This window comes from Ischnura elegans, chromosome 6 (genome assembly GCF_921293095.1).
Source record: "Ischnura elegans chromosome 6, ioIscEleg1.1, whole genome shotgun sequence".
NCBI classification, from domain to species: Eukaryota; Metazoa; Arthropoda; class Insecta; order Odonata; family Coenagrionidae; genus Ischnura; species Ischnura elegans.
The window spans coordinates 76,866,925-76,883,134 of NC_060251.1; the positions used below are offsets into that span (position 1 = coordinate 76,866,925).

General features: G+C 40.5%; 1 protein-coding gene across 1 annotated transcript in view; it reads right to left on the bottom strand.

Annotated features, from left to right (window-relative positions):
- The window catches only part of LOC124161021 (POU domain, class 3, transcription factor 3), a 495,257-nt gene that overhangs the window by 212,455 nt on the left and 266,592 nt on the right, over positions 1–16,210 (bottom strand). The gene's annotated exons all lie outside the window — the stretch shown is intronic.

The following is a 16,210-nucleotide window of genomic DNA, read 5'->3' on the forward strand; positions in this document are numbered from 1 at the left end:
ACAAACGAGCATCGCAGAAATCAAATTAAGAAGGAGGAAGAGAGGGGAAAATATTCCCCCAATGTTTCCCTTACAGAGATTTCCCGGCCCGCCGGACCAAGAGAGTTAGTTCGCTCCGAAATAAAAACACGAGAGACGAAATGGAAACGTAGAGAGAGGATGCAGTCTTAGTGGAAGGGGTTTGAGGGGAATTGTGGGAAGGGGAAGGGGCACAGGCAAAGCGGGAGGGGGTGTAGGAAACAAGAGAGCAACGCAATAACAAACTTAAGACTCGAGATCGAGTGCTGATTGCAAACCATGGCGGCGAAGGAATTGGATTCGGGGGACATCGGGTGAGTCAGTTTATTCAGGCCTAGACTCGACCCCCGCCTCAACACTACATTTCCCCCACCACCGCCCTCTTACCAGACCATCCCGAATTCAATCGTGCCCTTTCCCCCACCCCACCGTCCCTCTTGAGGACCCTTCTCCCCCACCCTCCCTACCCGCAATACCCCTCCCTGACAACAACTACCACAATGCAGATCCACCGACAATGAAAGCCTCGCGTCCCCCTCCCTCTGTGTACTCTTCAACATCTCTCTTCAAGAACGCACTTCAACCACTCCAACCCACGCTGTCTCAATACCCTCATTTCGCTGCCTGAAACTTCTAACTTAGAAATTCCATATGCACCTATATCAAAAAATATATTATTCATGGTTCCTAAATAGCATATTCATGGTGTTTCATTAACGTCAACTGGTTAATCAATAGAATAGATTATTTTCGGGAACAAAAATGCACAAAAATAAGAAAAAACTCGTTCACTAATGATCCGAAACAAATAATGTTTGAGCGTGACGAGAACTTTGAGTCCTATTTGTGAATAATTGTTCCATACAATTATAATCGCACATTTCTGTCCATTTTACTTAGTAAATTTCCTGAAAATCGAGAGTATTAAATAAAATGTCGAAAGGCTGGATACCCTAGAAAAACCGTTTTCATGGTAACAGAAAGTGCATCAAAAAACATGTTTGCGTTGCCATAGATCGGTAACTAAGGAGTTGGGACCTCACATTAATGGACAAAAAATGCTTAAAATTTCCTCCCCTATTACCTCCTGAAGTATTACAGATTCCTCCAGAAAGTCCCTGTAGAACATAAATTATATTTACAAGGTTATAATCCATTTTAGATTAATAGTCTCCAAATAATTCATTACTTGTACGCAAAGAATTTTAATACCGATTAAATCAAAAAACAACCAAAATATAATATGAAAACTCCTCATCACATTTGATAATCATGTAACAACCATAATTATTACTCATTAACTTTCACTTGATCATCGTCTCTTCTACTTTTTTGCTTCTCACGATCTTTTAATTGCTTCATTAAAAAAAGGTTTGCTGCTCAAAACTGTCGATTGCATTTAGGCCCTACCGTTATACTTTCACTCAGCCATCAGCACTTATGTCATTATACCTATCAGTGAGAGCTCTCGCTTTATAAGCCGTAATGGATAATCTTGGGAGGCAGGAAATATTTAATTTTACGCCGAAAAAATCTTTATGAGTACCGGAAGCCACGATGGGTTTAGCCAAAAAAATGCATTTTCAAGGAGGTCACTCGTTTACACATAACTACTTAGTAAGTGAGAAATGCATTTTAAAATTATTTCTGACGTATTATGAATGAAAAATACTCTAAAATTCCTTAAAATGTCGAAAATTCGGATAAATAATATATCTAAAAATAAATATTAAATCTAAAAAATGCTTAAAATTGTCTCCCTTACCACTTCAAGTATTGCGTATTCCTCCTGAAACATCCCGTGTAAATATGAAAAAGTCATCAAAGACGGCCCAAACCTTTGAGTATTCCAATATCACCAGTGCGACATGCTAGACAGTATAAATTCGTGAAAGGAGTAAGACTGCACGTAGCGGCGAAAGGACAAAATAATTCTGGTTACATAAGGAGGAACATTTTGAAAGGAGTGGCTGAGAATGAACTCCAATTTACAAAATAATTGAGAATATGTCCTTTTGGAGGCATTATAGGTCGATAATTATCACTTTTCAACAATACTGAGATAGGTTTGACGCAGCTCTCTACTCAATAGTCCTATCAGCAAGGCTAACTTAGATTCTGCAATCGAAAAAGAAGGGAAACTAATATTATTTTATTTTTCTCGGTATTCGCTTTCGCTTTTTTCTTTTATTTATGTCATTATGAAATAAGAATACCGGGATATCTTACTTTGACTTATTGACATGATGTAATGCCACATGAGTCATGCATTTAATGGTCTTCATCGTGAAAGAGAGCTTTATGCCAACACTAACGTCCGTAAGCTCCTGTTTCATTTTTACAGCTAATCTATGTATTCTTACGTCTTTAATTTAGTGTAATTGTAATCAAATTCAAATTGAATGCATTTTCCAGAGTTTCCGGGTATTATCTAAGTTATGTGTATAATGCAGGTTTTATTGTATAATTATTGAGATTGAAAATAAAAGGATTAAAATATAAAAATAAACGTGTAAACTTGAATTCGGTCGCATACGGGTGGATATTCTTCTTGTGGGCATTTGCATCTACGAATCAGAAAATATAGAACATTCAAATTAATGCTTCGCGAGTTCGCTTCACAATGGTGACATGATATATTCGAAAATAAACGTTGTTATATTCCACACACTATTTATTTTTATTTTAATATTTTTTTATTTATCACAGTTACCCTCGAAAACAGCACAATGAGGCCTTTACATCATCAGGAGTTTTAACAAACAACAACAGACCATCACACACAACCTTGTTCTGGAAAGGGGCAACTTATCCAGACGAGACTCGAACCCGCTAACTACGGTATGGCAGGCGAGGAATTATCCCCGCCGCCACGGAGGCCGTCAAACTCCACCAGTTTCTAACTTCTCAGGTTATTATTACGGAGGCTTCCGCGGTTAGTTAAAAATCAAGAAGTATATCGAGAAGTAAACTGGCAGATTTTTCAAAAAATACTGTGTGGAATACACGAACGTTTATTTGTGAATCTATCATAGACCCTCATAGGATATTGCAAAAATGGGAGAAAAAAGAAAACTAAGGAGCACCATACACCGCAAAAGAACCATTTGTATGGACGAGATCGTAAGACAGCTATTACTTGAGGAATATAATGGTGGAAATAATTGAAAAAAGATCCCCCGAGGAAGACCAAAAGGTAATCAGGTGCCTGCAATCTTAGGAATGCATTACTATGAATTAAGGGATGACCCAATCAAGGACTATAGGCACCTATCATAGGCATGTGAAAGAAAAAGCATGCGTAGCACTGCCAGGTATCCGAGTGGTGGTAATTCCGTTCAATTAATTTTCCCTTGGAAGAGAACATAATTTAACGGTGAGAATGCTCATGTTCACCTTGGATAGATCGAAGCTTTCACAAGCGTCACCTGTCGGGGACATTGAAATACGTCCTCTCAATCGAACGTGCGTCGATACCTACGCGGTGTGGAAGGAAAAGAAATAAATATATATATTGAGCGAGTCTTCATATCACGCCCTCCATAATCCTCGTTTTTTTCCGCGCGGGAGATATTACGTCGGTGGAAAAACGAAATGCTCGAGTTGAATTGGGACCATTTCACGCGCTCCCGGTTTCCATTTTCTTCCGTCCGATGGAGCAAACGCCAGGAACGCGGGGCGAAAACGGACAAAATACGTGACTGCATCCGGCAATCTCCTCTTTCTCTTGCACTGTCGCTTGCGATGGTGGCACCAGTGGATATAGGCAAGCGAAATAATGCGGGAGTACGGCATGAAGATCAACTTCAGTGAACTTTTCTGAGTTTCGTGGGCATGGAAAGTGAAGACTAATAACTAAATAGATTAGGTAGGCAGCAGTGGCGTAACTATGGGGGGGGGAGGGTTGAGGGGATGTATCCTCCCCAAAGCCTAAGAGAAAAAAAATGTTTTAAATCTTGTCTGGATTATACATATTATTATATGTAATAACTGCATCTGCTCAAAGTTATATTTTAAGTGCCAAAGTGATGTTAAATGCATTTTCAAGCATGTTATTTTTCCAAAGTTTCCTGAACCATCCGTTTCCTGATGGGGTTGCCCCCACTAACCCATCTCATCCCCCCGCCCCCTCCAAAGCATATTCCTAGTTACGCCACTGGTAGGGAGCATATAATAGGACGCTTTTCATTTGAATTAGGTAGTTTACTCCAATATTATGCAGCGCAACCAATCAGGACCAATTTTGTTTCCACAATTGCAATTCATGTGAAACCAGCATGTTTTACTTAGTCTAAGGGCTAAGTTTGCAGATTTCACTTCAGCTATGGAGATTATCAATGTTGACCTCTACTCAAAGCTGTACCTCGGCTCACAAAAATTCGATGTATCTAATAAAGGTAAAGCTTACTCCAATATCATGGAGCGCAGGAATATTTGCCCTATTTTGGGAGTGAAAATTACACATTTATGGTCAGGTGCCAGTAACTTTCCCCGATTATACTGAGATATATCCCCGGAAAACGAATTCAAGCCTAAACACCTGTTTACACGGTACATTGGCCCGTATAAGTTGATGTCAAAATGTATGAACGCTTAATGATCTCGAAAATGAAACTCAACTTGAGCGAATGCATGAACAGAAAATAGAATGTGTTCAAATTTGGTTCATGGGTTCGTACATGCTCCGTTCCGGTCCACAAAAAGTCGTTCATTCACATAAACATTGACACGTACATGTTAATGTATTGTGTAAACAGGCTTTAAAATAAGACTTAAACAAAATCGTTTTACATCACCATATTTTTTCATTTATTAATGTTAACTAATTAAAAGTATGAAATAAACCTTAAAATGATAGGAAGTAAATAACTCACTAGAGGAGCTCGATTCTTTGCCTTGAAAGGACTACATTATTCTGCAAATACTCGATGACCAGCTTGAGATAAGTCTCACAAGATACAAGGCTATCTGACAACGGAACCCCTTTTATCTAAAAATATAAATGAACTTCTTTGAACTCCAGTAGTATTTGCACATTCATTGCTACACCATTACGATTTATTCCTTAAAAAATCCTTCGGCAATGCCAGTCATATTGTTCCTTCCTTGCAAATCACATATTTGCACATTTTTCCATCGAAAGTTAAACCTTTGCGACGAAATAATTTTTTGGGAATACGGGATAACCCCCTTCAGCGCATCGCCGCCCTTAGCCAACTTTTTTACGGCTAGAGAAAAGGAGAAGAGTGAATCACCGACCTTCGGGAAAATTCACGAGCTCTCGCGCCATTTGCACTTTTTCCGCCCGGTAGCTTCTTCGATGTCCCAAGGGAACTAAAAAAAACTCGTTTTCAATTCCTATCAATGCCTTTTCCTAGTTTTCACCACAAGCAAAAGGGCGCTTCACGCCATTCAGTCACCTGTCAACAAACGAGACAAAACCCTCCAAATTTTCACCTTTCGGGAGTGTAATTCCGTTTCCTTATTCGACTACCTAGAAATCACCATGGAAGGGGAAGTTTGAGTAACAAAAATAATGAATTTCCGAACACCTCAAGAAAAGGTGGCTGTCGTGGCAAAATCCACGCTACTTTAACTACACAACCTATGATAGGAGAGAAGGAAACAGAAAGTGACATCGTGAGCGCATAGGCACCGTATTCAACAGAATTATTGAATCCAAAACTGATTAGATAAAATATCAGCCGGCCAGATCTGATACAGTGGTAGGTTTCATTAATGATTAAATAATAGAAGGATAGAAAAGGTGACAAACGGGTATTTACAGAAGATTAGGAAAAGAGAGGCTATTGTGGAGTACCTTAGGCCAGACAAAATAATGTTGATTGCCCACCCCATGATACATCATGATAAAATATTACGTAGAGAGAGTTGTAGAAAAAATCTCCCGAGAAAGATCTACTGATTAGTATTCACGGCAAGTAAAAAAGGGTAAAGGAAGTAAGAACGGCTGTAAGGTGAAGAAAATGGCATGATTGGGAGAAAAAAATGGGAGAATTCAATGGAACTACTAGGATTATAACACAAATACACAGAAATGCCAGCATCATTATCAAGTGGAAAAATAACATCAGGAAACATTATGTTAAGTGTTCCAGTTCTGTTTGTCTTTAGAGTGACGCTATAACCGTCGAAACTAGTCGACAGAGCCATAAAGTAGGTTGAACTGTACTGTTTTTTTCTACCATTATTATTAAAGTATTATAGCGATAGGTTTCCATGGAGTAATAAAGAAGCATTCTACCAGGCTCCCCTTCCTTCATGTAATTCCCTCTTCAATTCACAATAAGGCCTACTTTATTCATTCTATCTAAAAATCCGATTCTCTTCTCTCCTCTCCCTCGTTTACCCAACATTCTACACACTGTTTTCAATACTATCTCCCTAAGTACTGAGTACTCGCTCCATTGTATTCCATAAAAGTACAAAGTATTTTCTTAAGCTTGAAAAGGCAGGTGTTGCAATCGAGCCGATTATGGGTCGACAAATGAAAACTTACTGCGTTCAATGGTATCAGACTCAACTATGTGGAAGTTGATATTCACAAATGAAAAGGAGACTTCGTTGACTTCCACTGATTTATTTTCTTGGTACGACATGTTTTGATCCATTGAGGTCATTATCAAGTATCTCGGTACCTTGGTACTTGAAAATGATCTCTATGGACTCCAAGGTACTTGAAAATGACCTCTACGAAACGAAACATGTCCTACCTAGGAAATAAGTCAGTGGAATTCAGTCTCTCAATGGCGGCGGGGTAACTTCCTCGCCTGCCTGACAAGAGGTCCCTGTCCAGGACATAGTTGTTCGTGTACGTTTACTTGTTAAATTTGCTGAATACCCCGATGTAAAATGGCTAATTTGAGTTGTATTCGGTGGTTTGAAAATAAAATAAAAAAGTCAACGAGGTCTTCTTTTCATTTGTGAACAACTTACTGGGCCAAAAGACACCGTATTTCCCGGCCCTTGTTCTCTGATCATTCTGACGGGCACTTTTTTCTACCATGGGCACCATTTAATTAATAGATATATCGATGTTAACTATCTGCATCGGTTTGTATCGATAAGTTTTGGCATCGAAAGTCGACGGGAGCCACCTCGTCCACCCCCATCTTCTCCTCACTCCAATGTCACCCCACCGCCCCCAACTCCCAACCTTCCGCCCAATGGCGTGATGCGACTCGGGCCACGTCCCACACTCTCTCCCTCTCTCCATCACACTCCCTTACTTCTTCTTTTATTCCCCTTAAAACTCACCCCGGGGTTCCCTTCTCTCCCGTGATTAATTTCGCGCTCCGTTACCCTTGCACCCTCGCCTCAAGAGAGAGGAGGCGAAGGAGAAAAGATGGACCAGCGGAGGAGGAGGCAGGCCAAAGTACGGAAGACAAGAGTGAGGACGTGGTATATAAGACGGAGAGACGTTACGGGTGCTCTTACCCCGGTCGCAATTGTCCTCTTCCTGGCTAGGAAAAAGAAGGATGGTGACGTTAGGAGGACTGCTGGGATGGTGGTGGTGTAATTGAAGCAGCGGTGGCACGAGAGAGACTGAGATTCATTTTTTTTCTGAAGAAAAAGAATCGAAAAAAATGGACGGCACCGAATGTGAGGGAAAGAGTATTGACTCCGCGAGAATTTCGCGTCGGGAAGTAAATCGTACTTGATGAAGTAAAAAATAGGTTTAAAAAATGGGATGGAGAAACACAGGTGGCCTTAATGGAAAAATCGCATTTTTTGTTCGATTTCCCATTTTCTCGATCCATTCCAACGTAGAATCAAGCATGCAGGCAGATGTCTCTCACGATTGCAATCCTAATAGCATTAATAATCGCCATAAGGGAGAAATAGTGATCGAAAATGGAACGGGAGTAGCATGGAAAGGTAATATCTATATAGAAAAGGAAGATGGGTCTTAATTTTTGGTAGATATATTAAATTATGCAGCCCATTTGCATCATTTACAGGTGTTATTTCAAATCTCCGAATCGATGACGAATTATCGAAGAAGAATCAACTTAGCCTTATCGATCATTACATCGAATCGAATTTACATCGAAATTCCATCGAATACATTCGTATCAAACAAAACCATGTCTCTGGGGCCAAATTAAGATACCACATTACCTGAAAAATATAACACAGATATTTTCCAATGAATTGAACTTTACTAGATGATATTGCGGCAACACAAAACTTAATGAAGGATGTTCATCTTTCCTGAATTTCAATGGAAATAGTGAATAGCCAAAGAAAAAAGTAGGCATCCGAATTCAGAAAGGGCACCTTTAACTGATTGAAAAATCCTGACAATCGCTTAATTTCACTATTTCACGGCAACTGTCAAAACTGAAGCGACTCAATGTCAAATAATTAGTTTACATGACAGGGTGCGTTGATAATTATGTAGAAAAGGAGCAGACAGTTTTGACTGCAAAGGATAATAGGCGGGGAAAGAATGTGGCAGAACTTGTGAAGAAAATAGAAATACAAAACTGTTGAAAAAAGACTAGCAAAGAAGTTTAAGTGCCCGTCACCAAGGAATAATTACCTTAGACAATTATAATCGCACATTTTCGTCCAACCTTAATTATTCAATGTCCTTTAATACCCATGGTATTCAATAAAATGTCGAAAAGGTTGAATACCCAAGATGGTATTCATGATGACTGTATAGTGCATCCAAAAAAAAGTTTGTGTTTCCATAGCTCAGTAACTAAGGAGTTGCGACTCCATGTTTATGGGTAAAAAAAGCTTAAAATTGTCTCCACTACCATTTATTGAAGTACTGAGAATTCCTCCAAGAACACCTTGCATGGAAAAGTTTTATTACTTAAATAATACAATATTTGACTGGAGCAATGTACCAGCAACACTTTACGAGCCATTCCGAAAACATTCAAATATTTTAACAAGAGGTAAAGGGAGTAAAGTGGTATTAAGCGTATTTAATTAATGTGTTTCCGACATTTTATAATGCTACCATTGGACAATGGACACAGTTGTAACCATATTCATAATAATATTAAAATAATATAGTAACACTGATTTGCGTCTTGGACTGTAGGTCTAGGACTTTCACTTCAAAACACCAATCAACGTCAAACATAGCGGTCTAGATAAGAAAAAAAAACTCAATGTAATATTAAAAGCAACATGAGTGCTGCATGACGCGTATTGTAAGCCGAGGAGAAGGGATATGTAGCTGCATATAGGGGGGAGGGCCAGTGGAATTCGCGTTAAGAGCATATTAATAATGAAATATAACATCAAAAGTAACATAATTGCTGCATAACGCGTATCACAGGCTAAGGAGAAGGGGTATGTAGGTGTATTAAGAGGGGAGGGTCGTTGGAATTCGCGTTAAGAGCATAAACCGAATCAGACGAGGAATCAGCGCGAGTTCGGGGTAGTCGGCGGTAGGTGTTCGATCATGTAGAACACTGGCGCGGGAGGGGCGGGATGGGAGGCGGGCGAGGGGAAAAGAGGGGAAGGAAGGGGTAAGGCCGTCACGTGGTCCCCAGGCGAGACCCCCTCCCCACCCACCGTCCACCCCAACCCAGCTTCCTGTTGGTAGGATGCTGAGTATCCATGGCAACCGAGAGCGATCGTGGGTGGAGGAGGGGAGGGCGGAGCGACGGGAGGGAGGGTATGGATGACAGCGAGAGCGCAGTGGGCCAAGTCGGGCATGGAAATAAGGGTTTTGAGTACCTGGAGACGGCAACATTTAATGGCGGGGTGGAGATATTCGATCATCAGTGTCACAGATACGCCAATCCTCGCCTTTGGCCTCTTAATGGATTCAGGTATCAATATCACACTGTAACTATGACATTATCTAGCGATTTGATCGATGGATTTTTCTTCCTCATGGGAAAACCCACTAAAATTGCTGGCACATTAATTGCTTATGCTTGGTTTCGCTAGTAGTAGGGCCCTCTTCGCTTCTATAGCGTTGAGGTGTCTTTCCCTCGTCCCGTCCCTTTCGACCCTTTCCTTTCCCAGAGGCGTCGACGGGCTCCTATCGCGGCGGCGCCTCTTTCCTTTTACCTTCCTGTCCTTCCCCTCCCCGGGTGTCTGGGCGTATAAGCCACTGGCTTGGTTCCCGGCCCAGGTGTGTTGTATCCTAGAAGGGCTCCCCTGAGCCCTCATGCGTTGTAACTATGAAATCTACCGATCTGATCGCTGGATTATTCCTCCTCATAGAATAATCCTCCAAGGTCGTTAGAATATTAATGCCTTTGCCTGGTTTCGCTAGGGTAGGACCCGCCCGCCTTTGTGAAGGTGCGGGATTCCTCGTCCCTTCCCTTCCTTCCCTATCCACTCCCAGGAGGCGTCGTTGGGGTTCCTATCGCGGCGGCGCCTCCTTCCTTTCTCCTTCCCGTCCTCCCCCCTTCTGGATGCAGAGGTGAAAAGCTCGCGCTTATAGACCCTGCCCCAGGAGTGTAACCTGCGAGCCCGCCTCCCCGGGTGATCGGGCGTATAAGCCACTGGCTTGGTTCCCGGCCCCGGTGTGTCGTATCCCTGAAGGGTTCGCCTTAAACCCTCATACTCTCTGTAACTGACATCGTCAAACGAAATGATGGATGGATTCTTTTCATTATAAAATAATCTTCTGATTTAGTTGGCAAATTAAATAATGGTTTTGCTAGTAGTGGGCCCCGCCGTCCCAATGACGGCGCGGATTTTTTCCTATCCCATTCCTTTCTCCCCTATCCCTGGATAATTGCAATTCTGATTATATGGCGGACATAATAACATGTGAGATAAGCAACAGATTAGGGTTTTGTGTACATAGATATGGCAATGTTTAATGGAGGGGAGGACATCTTCGACCATCAGCGTCACAGATACGCCAATGCGCGCCTTTTGCCTGAATAGCTTTAGGTCTAAATATTACACACTTACTATGACATGCATTTCCTTTTAAACGGCGGAGTTAACATGATAACAAGTGATATGATTGACAAATATGGTTTGGGTACCGAAAGGATAGGAAAATATAATGTCAGATCTTACGGTGGAAATTCGATCACCAACGCCACAGATACGCCAATACGCGCATTTTTTCTCAACGACTACAGGACTCAACACTCACTAGCTAAGAAATGCATTTCTGTTTTTACGGCGGAGTTAACATGATAAAAAGTTATATGAGCAACAAATAAGGTTTTGCTAGCAAGAAGATGGCAAAATTCAATAGCAGAATATTATTAAAGATTTCTACCGATTTAGGTAGGTTTCCATGGAGATTTAGGAATATTTTGGGAGCCTCCCCTTCCTTTATGTACTTCTATCTTTAATTCACATCAAACCCTATTCCTCTTCAGTCTATCTAAAAACCCTATTCTCTTTCTTCCCCTTCCTCATTTTCCAAACATTCTACCCTCCAACACTGTTCATCATCCCCTTCTCGCTAAGTACTCCCTCCACCCATACCATCTATCTCCTCCGTATCTCATCTAGCTAACTATCCTCTCCCACAATGTCCTGCACTTCTTCGTCCTCTCCGTCCATTTAACCTTCTTCCGTCTTCTCCACACCCTCACCTCTTCTCTACTCTCGTCCATGAACGCCTCCTTTGCTAGCGTAATTCTCATCCTGAAGTCCTTGCTGCTGTATCCTTTTCCTGTAATGTGCTACCTAAATAGTTAAACTGATTTACCCGTTGAAGTTTCTCTACACCTACTTTTACCTTTAGTCTCACATTCTTACGTGATGCTTTACAAAATTGCGGATAGCGGCTGTTGGGGTGGAAATCTTGGACCATCAACGCCACAGATTTTCCTATGAGCGCTTTTAGGCTTTCGGCACTAAAATCACACAGTAGCTATGACGTGCACATTTTATTCATACGGCGCGGCGGAGCTAAGAAGGTAACAAGTGCACTTGTATACCAGGGTGCAATACGCTAATGTGTGTTTTCAAAAATCCAATCAGTCGTATTGTCTCAGTAGATATACAAAATATTACGTCAAAATATCGTACGTTACAACAATGTCTTAAGGGTAAAATATTATTGATAACCATAGCGTGATTTTAATGTGCTCCTGTCCGATTGAAGTTTACAATAACGGTACTTCCGATAAAGGAAATGTGCCATATAGTTTACTTTGAAATGTTATTACCTTAAATTAAATGTTTACGCGCTGATTTGGTTGAGGCCGAATGAATGTTTACATAAATAATACCGCGTGATGCGTGAGATCTCAAAGATACTGACGAGGAGGTGCGAAAAAGAATTTCTCTCACAGTTTTTATATATTTGTCAGTAGCGTGACTATCCTTCCATGTGCGTCAGTGCCACCTATACCTTCATTACATAAATATGAACAACATTATGTCAGAATCACGTCATTAATAACAGCCTCAGTCTTTATGATGGTACTTATGATTACGTATGATGTTAACTGTATTTTCTTTTACGTAATGAAATAAACATCATGCCAAAAGCTATACTTCGATTGTGATAGAACTGGTATAAGTATAAAATATATCACATCTTTAAAGGTAATTTTTTACATATTTTTACGTACAATTCGCTGCAAACGAATTTCATAGGGAAATTAGCCATGGTATAAAAATATATACTGAGTGAACTATATCAAATCCACAGTTTTTACTCGTAAAAAAATAGCATGGGAAATAAGTAAACGTTATACTAACTATATTAACTTTGCACTTAATCACAAATGTTGTGTTTGTCTCCGTTTTAGATTGAATCAACAATTCATAAAGTCTTCCTTTAAGGGATAATACTAAAAGGAATACTTATGACTTCTTGTCATCATTTAAATCCATGTCATACGGTAAGAACGGGGAGAGCTTTGATCAGAAGCTCTTTGTCCCGTGACGTGTCTGTTTACGTATCCATATAATTTATCACTAATCCCGATAGCTCGACCTGAATTTCTATTCGACGCAGTGCTAGACGACAGTTTTTCTAGAGGAACCTGAGAATTGACCACGGTAAATGGAAATATCACCCGTTGAATAAATTAATCCTAGAGGAGTCAATGCCAATAAAATCACCTCTCTCAGGCAGTCGCTTTCCGCAGAAAGCGATGGTTACCAGCTGGAGAAGATTCCTCACCAAATGACTCCGTCGTTTTCGATGGAAATGTGTGGATTCCTTCGGATGATTTTCGCCGGTTTGATGCGCGGCAGAAAGGGGGTGTATCGTCGCCGTTTTGATCTTTATCGCGGGGATTCCGAGAAGCCGCTAAGCTTGTCAGTTGCCAAATGAGGATCGAACGGACGCGGCGGGAATGATTGCCGTCCCGAATGCGCGGAGGCGGTGACGTCGTGGAAGAGAAGGGGGGGCAGGGGACGGAGCGGATCGGAAAATGAATTTAAATTGCCGCTTTTACGCGGGTTGCGAGTTGGGTGGGAAATTAGTGCAAATCGCGTACCTCGCAGGAAACATTCCTCACTCTCCATCTCATTATTACCCGCTCCTATACACCTCGACTATAATGGAGGTTTCTTCAAGATAAGACGTAAGAACAATCTCGCTAAGATTGAAAAATGATTCCCATCGCATCTATTTAAAAATGATTTCCATCGCATCTATTTAAAAATATTTTCACGTATTATTATTATAGTATTCTACCGATTAAGGTAGGTTTCCATGGAGTACTAAGGAAGTAATCTGGGAGCCTCCCTTTCCTTTCAGCATTGCCTTCTTCAAGTTACTGTAAGGCCTACTTCCTTTCAGTCTATCTAAAAATCTCATTTTCTTCCTTCCCCTCTCTCGTTTACCTAACATTCTACCCTCTAACACCGTTTTCAACATCCCTCCCCAATAAGTACTCGCTCCATTCTCCAACTTTTTCTTTAAACTCTTACATAACGATCATATCAGAAGCTCCTTCCAATTGTAAAAGAAATTCGCCCAAATAGTTGCGCAAAATTAAATTGAAAATATATGGAGGGGGAATTCCATGTAGCGAAAATAATATGCGACACGTAATTTAGTGCTGAATGAAGACATTTGGTACTCATGAGTGATCATTCGCTCACTCAGCGATTCAAACCGAAGGGTAATTTGTTAGTGAATATGAGGGTAGAACTCGCCCCAATCCAAGCCATGGTTATAAGAATTTAACACTTTCAATTGGACTAATTACTTTCCCTAGGCCACCTCGCACTTCGAGGTTTTTTATTTGAGGGTGACCGAAGGCTCCACCCGGGATTTGAAACAAGGACCTATAGTGAGCAGCCAAATAGTCTCGGCTGCGAAGTGACTAACTTGGTACCCTACAAGTGACTAACTTTGTATTTATTAACTTACTGTTATATATTTTTCCTAAGAGACGACTGAACGTTGAAGTGTATCCGGTGCATAATTTCAAGATGATGGTCACAAAATGATGATAATGAAATGATGACATCCATAGATGATGCTTGTCCTGCATTGCTTAGTTTCTATCAGGTACATAATTTTCCACGGAAATAAATTTCACCATCCCATAGATCTTCCACTGCACCATATTAAATTAACTGCTGTTAGAAATAATTTCCATTAAATTACCTCTGCAAATTTTATTTGATGGCCAATTTTTCCAATGAATTCAAGGAAATAATCTATAGTTAGAAAAATAAAAGTTCCGCACATATGGAAAAAAGGGTTATAAAAGATCCATAAGAAACATTATCACTGAAATAAAATCTATGCAAGCTGCATTCCATACTTTAATTGAGTAACAAAAACTCAATTCAATTAAATTCAAAGTAAGTTGGTTAATTGAAAATGACACACAAAACAGTTACAAAAGTTAAAATTGAGTTCATTTCTCGTGCTCCTAACTCTAAGGAGGGTGGTAGTGTCGCTGAAAATTTAAAATCGTGTGAATCTCTTTTTTATTGTGTCTTTTATAATGTGCCTTTGCCTACCTGGGATATATTTAAGTATGGTAAGTTCCTCATCGAGGGATATCGAGAAGTGATTTTTTTAAATCGATTTTCATTACTTTTATTAGCTGACAACAACATAATTCATATAAAATCAAAGTACTACATTAGTTAAATGGAAATGGTACTCAGCTCAAACAGTTGCAGAATCGAACATTTAAAAAATTAATTATTGATTAAATTGCTAGCATCCTAAGATACCCCTAATGATTTTTACTTTTGAAGCATGTCACTCACGAAAGCAGCATTTTTTTATCATAGAAAAAAGGTAACTTAAAATGAGGCATTTGTTTTGATTTCGCATAGTCCAGGCGAAACCACCATAATTATTGACTTGGCTCCCGCGGAGAAAGCTTCGAAGCGCGAGGCGGCGGCAGGTCGCTTGTCACACCCTTTATAACCATCACGACGTCTCGGCTCTCGTTGGCAAGCGAACGAAGGTATTACGCCGACCATTTGCATTTACGCCGTCCGAAGGTATATTACCCTCCTACCTCCCTCAGAAGCCGGCTCTCCTTGCCTCCAGGCTTCCATGATGCCCCGGTGCATAAGACGCGTATTTATTAGCACGATAATTACCAGCTACTGTTTCGAAGGAGGCGGGCTAGGTGTTTAACTTGATGGCGGAGTGAAGATCGTCGGTAGGGCAGTTCATGCTACCTTCTTTTTTTTTAGAACGACTTCCCACGATGTTGTGTGGGTTTTTTCCTATTACGACCGTCTTCCGGATCTCCGAACGCTTTTTCCATTTATCCACGCAACAGTTTCGCCTGCATAGATGCAGTCAACTTTTTTCTAAGTATAGGGGGGAGCGACTTATAAGTATATCCCTCCAGTTGACAGTGGACCATCCACAAAATGAATCTGGAGGCTGTATTGAAATGGAAATCTTCTATCATGTTCCTAATACTGTGATTCTTGGATCCATTTGCTCACGCACACAGTGATTTCCTATCAATCTGAATGTTATTGTGAATAGATAAGGGTAGAGCTCATCCAAATCGAAGCCACAGGGGTATGATGCAACATATTCACGGTAGGGGAGTCAACTCTTTTCCTTGAGCCGCTTAGAACTTCGAGTAATTTACTGGTATCTGCAGGCTTTACCCAAGATTTGAACCAGCGATTCTTCGATAAATAACACAGTGCGTAAACCATAAGGCCATCAGGTTCCAAAGAGCCTTAAACAATAAAAAAATATTTATTTAATTTTGATATTTCCATGTCATTTTGTGGCCTGTTGGGGGCTAAAGGTAACTTAAGG